General features: G+C 37.7%; 1 protein-coding gene across 1 annotated transcript in view; it reads right to left on the bottom strand.

Moving 5' to 3' along the window:
- Positions 1 to 6,319, bottom strand: part of ZMYND11 (zinc finger MYND-type containing 11) — a 174,797-nt gene that overhangs the window by 65,318 nt on the left and 103,160 nt on the right. The gene's annotated exons all lie outside the window — the stretch shown is intronic.

The raw sequence follows: 6,319 nt of genomic DNA, 5'->3' as shown, positions 1-6,319 counted from the left end.
AAAAAAAAAAAAAATCCTCACAACTGGACCGGTAAGGAACATCACCATTTTATGTGAACCAACAATCAGTGCCCATCCAAGCAGAAGCCAGGAAATCAAATAATGTATTGCTTTGGGCAAATGCTGTAAAAGAACACTTTAAAATCTTAAAAGGCACCGGTCCTCAACTTTGTATGAAATGGCAAGAAGCCCCAAATAGCTGAACAATGTTGATAAGAATAACAAAGGTGGATGACTCACACTTTAAAACACATTATACAGCTACAGTAATAAAACAGCCTGGTACTGGTTTAATACAGACCAATGGAATAGAATTCAAAGTCCAGAAATAAACCAGCACACCTGCCATCAATGATTTTTAACGAGGATGCTAAATCCATTCAATGGGGAAAGAAGAGTCTCTTCAATGAACAATGCTGGGTAAGTTGGATTTCCACATGCAGAAAAATGAAATAGCATTTGTGCCTCAGACCACATAGAGAAATAAATTCAAAATGGACTAAGGACCTAAACGTAAAAATGGTTTTAGTTTATCTTAGAAGAAAATGAAGGGGCAATGTTTTCAGGCCTACTTTTGAATAATGGATTACTTAATATAATAACAAAAACACAAACAACAAAAGACAAATAAATGGGACCTCATAAAAATTAAAAACTTGTTCATCAAAAGACTTACCAAAAATGTGAGAATACAAGCTACTGACTGGGATAATATCTTCAGAAAACATGTATCCAGTAAGATTCTAATTACCAAAATATACTTAAAACAGTAACAACTTAACAAAAAGAAAACTCAGTCTTAAAATGGACAAAGGACTCAAACATTTTACCAAAGAGGACATTCAGATGGTCACCAAACATATGAAAAGATATTTAATGCCCTGGGCCATCATCAAGATGTAAATCAAAATCACAATGAGTTACCATTTCACTTCCACTAGGATGGCTACGATTGGGAAAAAAAAAAAAAATGTTGGTGAGGATGTGGGAAAAATGATACCGCTGTTTTGGAAAACAATGTGGCAGTTCCTCAAAATACTAAAAAAATCACAAAAGTGCAAGTGTTGTTATGACCTCACGTACAAGAACACAAGAACAGACAAATGTATAGAGACCAAACATCATTAGTGGTTACCATAGGTGGGAGGGAAGTTGAAAAGGAGGGATACTGATTATGGAGTAATGAATGAGCTTCTGTTTAGAGTAATGGAAAAATCATATTAAGGGTAGGAATGCATAGCCAATTATTGTAAATGCTGTCAGTAAATTATACACCTATAAAAAGTTGTGTTGTCAAAAGTTGTATGACAGATATATTTAAAACAATGACAGAAAAAAACAGCTACTGAGGCTGCTTATGCAACCAAACACTTCATGGGATTTGGTTCCTTGGTTTGGAAGTTTAGGGTTATGGTTTCATCCAGTCAACTGGCCTAATAATGTGTTTATTACTTCTGTTCTGTCTTCAAGTTCACTGTGTAGTTCCTGGTTCTTAAAACTTGCGAGTGGCCATCCAAAGCACAACAATTGGTCTTTATTTTCCCGGAGCAACAGAAGGAGAATCAGAAAGGAGAGTCAGGAACAGGAGGAAATGGAATATGTGGCTAACTGCCTCCATGAATAACTGCCTCCTCTGACACGAGACCAGAACTGGATGGTACTCGGCTGTCATTACTGAATATTTTGATCAAAGATTCTATAGAAGAATCCTGATCAAAAAAGGGAAAACGCAAAACAGAATTTCAAGTTCTCATAGACACCAGACTTTCTGGAGTCATGGAGTCTGCAAGAACCCCTAAAACTGTTGCCCTGATATAATCTTTAAACCTTAAACCAAAAATATCCTTTATATTCTTCTTAAAACCCATAATACCTTAGCTTAACTAGTTTGGGGGTGGGGAGGAGTCTGCCTTGAGCATTATGCTCTTTTAAGAACTATCTATACAGGATCAAGGGCCCGCAGTCTCGAATCCCGGGTGGTACCCTGGAGTGGCTCTGGCCCACGGAGCTCAGGCTATTGCTGCTGCTTTGTGCCCTGTGCCCCCTTGGGGATGGCACTGAGGAAGTCACTCTGATGGACACTAGCACTGCACAGGAGGGGGTGGGCTGGCTGCTGGACCCCCCAAAGCACAGGTCCCCAGCAGCTGGTCCCTACGTCTGTTACTGCTAGGATTCAGAAAGACAAGCTGCAGCTGAGAACATCTCCCAGCTCCAGCCACAGCCTTTGTCATCTGGCTAATGACTGCCCATTAACCTTTCCACCCCAGCCCCACTGGCTATCCTCCAGACCCCACGCCCGTCGAGCTCTCTGTCCTTTTACCATTCAAACCCTACAACCTTCTAGACACCCATCTTTGGATAGCCTGACATAGTACAGAATAGGAGCCTCCTCATTGCTCAGGTGTTTGCCCCAGCTCCGCCCCACCCAAGTTCTTTCTTGATGGTGCCTTTTCTCTCAGAGAGATGGTCACGATGAAAGTCCCAAGTTGTAGTGAAAAACAAAAGTCAGGAGACTTGCCCCACGAGCAAGTGAACCTCCTAAGAGGTTCCATGTGTCTCCTCTCCGTAACATATTAAGGTTGTAAGCAAAATACCAGTGGGGTATCCCTGGAATTTCAGAGCCACTGTCTTCAATTCATCTAGTAGAAAAAAAAAACAAGTGGCTGGGAAACTTGTGAAAAGGAACAGTGACGAAATGAGAGACTGATCAAGCCAGATACCAGAATATGCTATCTATCAGCTGTCATTAGTGTGGCATTGTCCAAGGATACACAGGTCAACTGAACAGAAGAGAAAATCCAAAGACAAGCCCACAGCTGTGAGGTTCGGGTAATGATGAATGGGCAACAACAACACAGTGTACAGAGTGGGCAGCAGTCAAAAGTTGCAGTGAGGAGTCAACAGAAGGAAAAGGGAGTCACATCTCCACATGCTGAGCACATAAATTAGCTCTAGAGAAATTAAAAACTAAGGCTGAAAGCCCTACCAACAAAAATGTAAGGAGAAAGTCCAGATCTTTACAGTCTTGGTGTGGAGGATCTTCCCAAGTAAAATACGAAGCCCAGAAACCATAAAGGGAAAGACAAGAGGTGTCATTATGTCAAAATTTAAATGTATATCAACATGAAACACACCATTAGCAAATTAAGTGCCATGTGGATGGTAGGGAGAAGATATCTAAAACATACATCCCAAACAAATGATTAATTTCTATAACATGTTAAAAGAAAAACGTGATCCAAGTGAATAATCAAAAGAACAATAGAATAACAGGCAAAAGCAACAGATAATTGTGTAAAAAGACAAATACCCAATGAACAAAAGAAAAGCATGTAGTTTCCTCAAAGAAACGCAAATCAAAATGGTAACGACTGTATTTTGTTTACACCTAAAACCCACTGCCACTGAGTTGATTTAGACTCACAGCACCCCTAGAGGACAGGGTAGCACTGCTCCAAAGGGTTTCCAAGGCTGTCAATCTTTACAGAAGCTGACTGCCTCATCTTTCTCCTGTGGATCAGCTGGTGGGTTTGAACTTTGGACCTTTTGGTTAGCAGCTGAATGGTTTAACCGCTGGGCTACCAGAGCTTGTTTGTAGGATTGGCAAAAAGTACAAAGGCCGCTAATATCCAGAGTAGATGAGGTCCTGAGAAAATAGGACTGAAACTTTGCTGGTGGGAATGTAGATGGATGAAGCCCTTTTGGAGGAAAATTTGGCTGAATCTTATAAAATGTTTAATATGTCTACTCTTTAACACAGCGGTTCTACAGAAATCTGTACAAGCTTATTTAAAAAGAAAGAAAGTAGACGCGTCCTGAATGTGCAACAGTAGGTGAAAGGTTCCTACACAGTGGGGCCCCCATACAGTGCAGTACCACTGCATGGACGCCCATGAGTTAGACTTACATATCTGCTCATGTGGACATCTCTCTCAAAGGCTCATTTGTAGAGGGGAAGAAACAAAACCAGTAATGCCTTATCCCATTTATGTTTAAAGCAAAACACAGATGGATTACAACATTTCAGGGCCCCTGAAAATGTTCCAGGAAGTTAAAAAACAAAACAAAACTGTATGGTATCAAACTGAAAACAGAAACTGGAAAGATAAGATAGGAACCTGAGGGGGCAATGAGTTTATGTAACGGGAGAGGAGCAACTCACAAAAGGAGGATGAAAATTTTGGTTGCAGAACTTGAAGAATGTAATAAATGTCACTGAATTTTACATGTAGAAACTGTTGAATTGGCGTATGTTTTATGGTGCATATTCTCAAAACAACTACAAAAAAAAAATCTTAGAAAGCAAAGATATTACTTTGGTGACTAAGATGTACCTGACCCAAGCCATTTTCTATGACCTCACATGCATGTGAAAGCTGGACAAGAAAAAAGGAAGGCCAAAGAGGAATTAACACTTTGACTTATGGTGTTGGTGAAGAATACTGAGTACACCATGGACTGCCAGAAGAGTGTGCAAAACTGTCTTGAAGGAAGTACAGACAGAATACTTTTTAGAAGTAAGGATGCAAGACTTCATCTTATTTGGACACACTATCAAGAGGGACCAATCCCGGGAGAAGGATATCATGCTTAGTAAAGTAGAGGATCAGTAAAAAAAAAGGAGAAGACCCTCAACAAGATAGATTAACACAGTGGCTGCAACAATGGGTTCAAACATACTACTACTGTGACGATGATGCTGAAGTGGGCTGTATTTCATTCTGTTGTATATAAGGTCCCTATGAGTTAGAGTGAACTCAACAGCTCCTAACACCAACATTGGTGTCCAAATGCTCCCTCTTAGGGTTAACTTAGAGGTATCACCAGCTATTCTAATAAAAAATCAAGGCAGAAAGCACAAATAAGACATATCTATAGGGACATGGCCATTTATAGAAAGGAACTTAAAATAATCATAAGCAACTGCTCTTAGTTCAATTTTGTTCAAGTATATTTGAAAAAAAATATATAAACACTGATTTTCTAGAAAAATATAAATGACCAAAACTTGACCACAGGAAAAACAGAATACTCAATAAGGCCAATTTCCAAAGAAATGAAGAAAGATGGCAAAGAGCTTCTACAGAAAGGCACCAGTTAGGGATATATTTACAAGGTACGTCCATCAAATATTTAATGGTTGTGTAACTGCAATGTTATGTGAACTTTTCCAGTACATAATAAAGAGCACAAGACATCTAGCATAATGAGAACAAAAATCCTATGAAAATAATATAGAAAAGGAAAAATAGTGTTCCATAGGACTACTGATGAAAAATCCCATATAAAATATCTGAATATGTTGAATCTAATATTAAATACTATGAACTAATAAACATTTATATAGTTAATACATACAAGTATTAAAAGAATATACCAAGTGTTTTATTCCAGGAATGCAAGAAGGATTTAATATTAGGAAATCTATCAATATAATTCACCTCATTAATCAAAAGCAGAAAATCATAAATATTTCTACAAATGTTGAAAAGGTAGTTAATAAGATTCAACATCCAGCCCCTAATAAAATAGGAGTGAGTAAATACTTTTTAACCTAATCAGAAATGTTCAAAGATCTTTACTACTACCACTTCAACACTCTTCAGAAGGTAATAACCATCACAGTAAAATAGAGAAATAAGTCAGGTATAAAAGTTAGTATGGAGTTAAAGTGATCATATGTCTAGAAAACTCAAGTTTATCAGGTGATAACTACTTAATAAATTCTTTGTTTGGGTACAAACAAATATACTAAAATTAATACCATTCGTTCATACATACAAACCAAAAATCCAGTTAAGAGATTAAAAAAAAATGACCTTAATTATTTACAACAACAATAAAAAAAAGATGAAACACCTAATAATGAATAAAAGAAATGACAACATCTGTGTAAAGGAAAATCTTAAATGTTATTGACATAAAAGAAGTCTTTAATAATAAATGGAAAGAGATGCACAATATTTGGATGGAAGGTAACATAAAATGTAAACTGCCTCTAAAATAATTAAATTTTAACACAAAGTAGACAAAGTTGATTCTAAAGTTCTGTAGAGAATTAAACAAGGAGAATTATACAAGATAATTCTTTGAGTGATAACAAGTACTAAAATATTTCCAAAGTAATTAAAATACTGGGTCCTAGTGTATCATTAAGTAGACCAATAGAACAAAACATAAATTCCAGAAGTGTTGTTGCTGTTGTTGTTAAGTGCCGTCAAGTCGTTTCCGACTCATAGCGACCCCATGCACAGCAGAACGAAACACTGCCCGATCCCGCGCCAGCCCCACAATGCCTGCTATACTTGATCCCATCATC

Source organism: Orycteropus afer, unplaced genomic scaffold (assembly GCF_000298275.1).
Source record: "Orycteropus afer afer isolate SDZICR_OR568_19922 unplaced genomic scaffold, OryAfe1.0 scaffold00271, whole genome shotgun sequence".
Classification (NCBI taxonomy): Eukaryota; Metazoa; Chordata; class Mammalia; order Tubulidentata; family Orycteropodidae; genus Orycteropus; species Orycteropus afer.
This window is presented reverse-complemented; position numbering and strand designations above follow the sequence as displayed.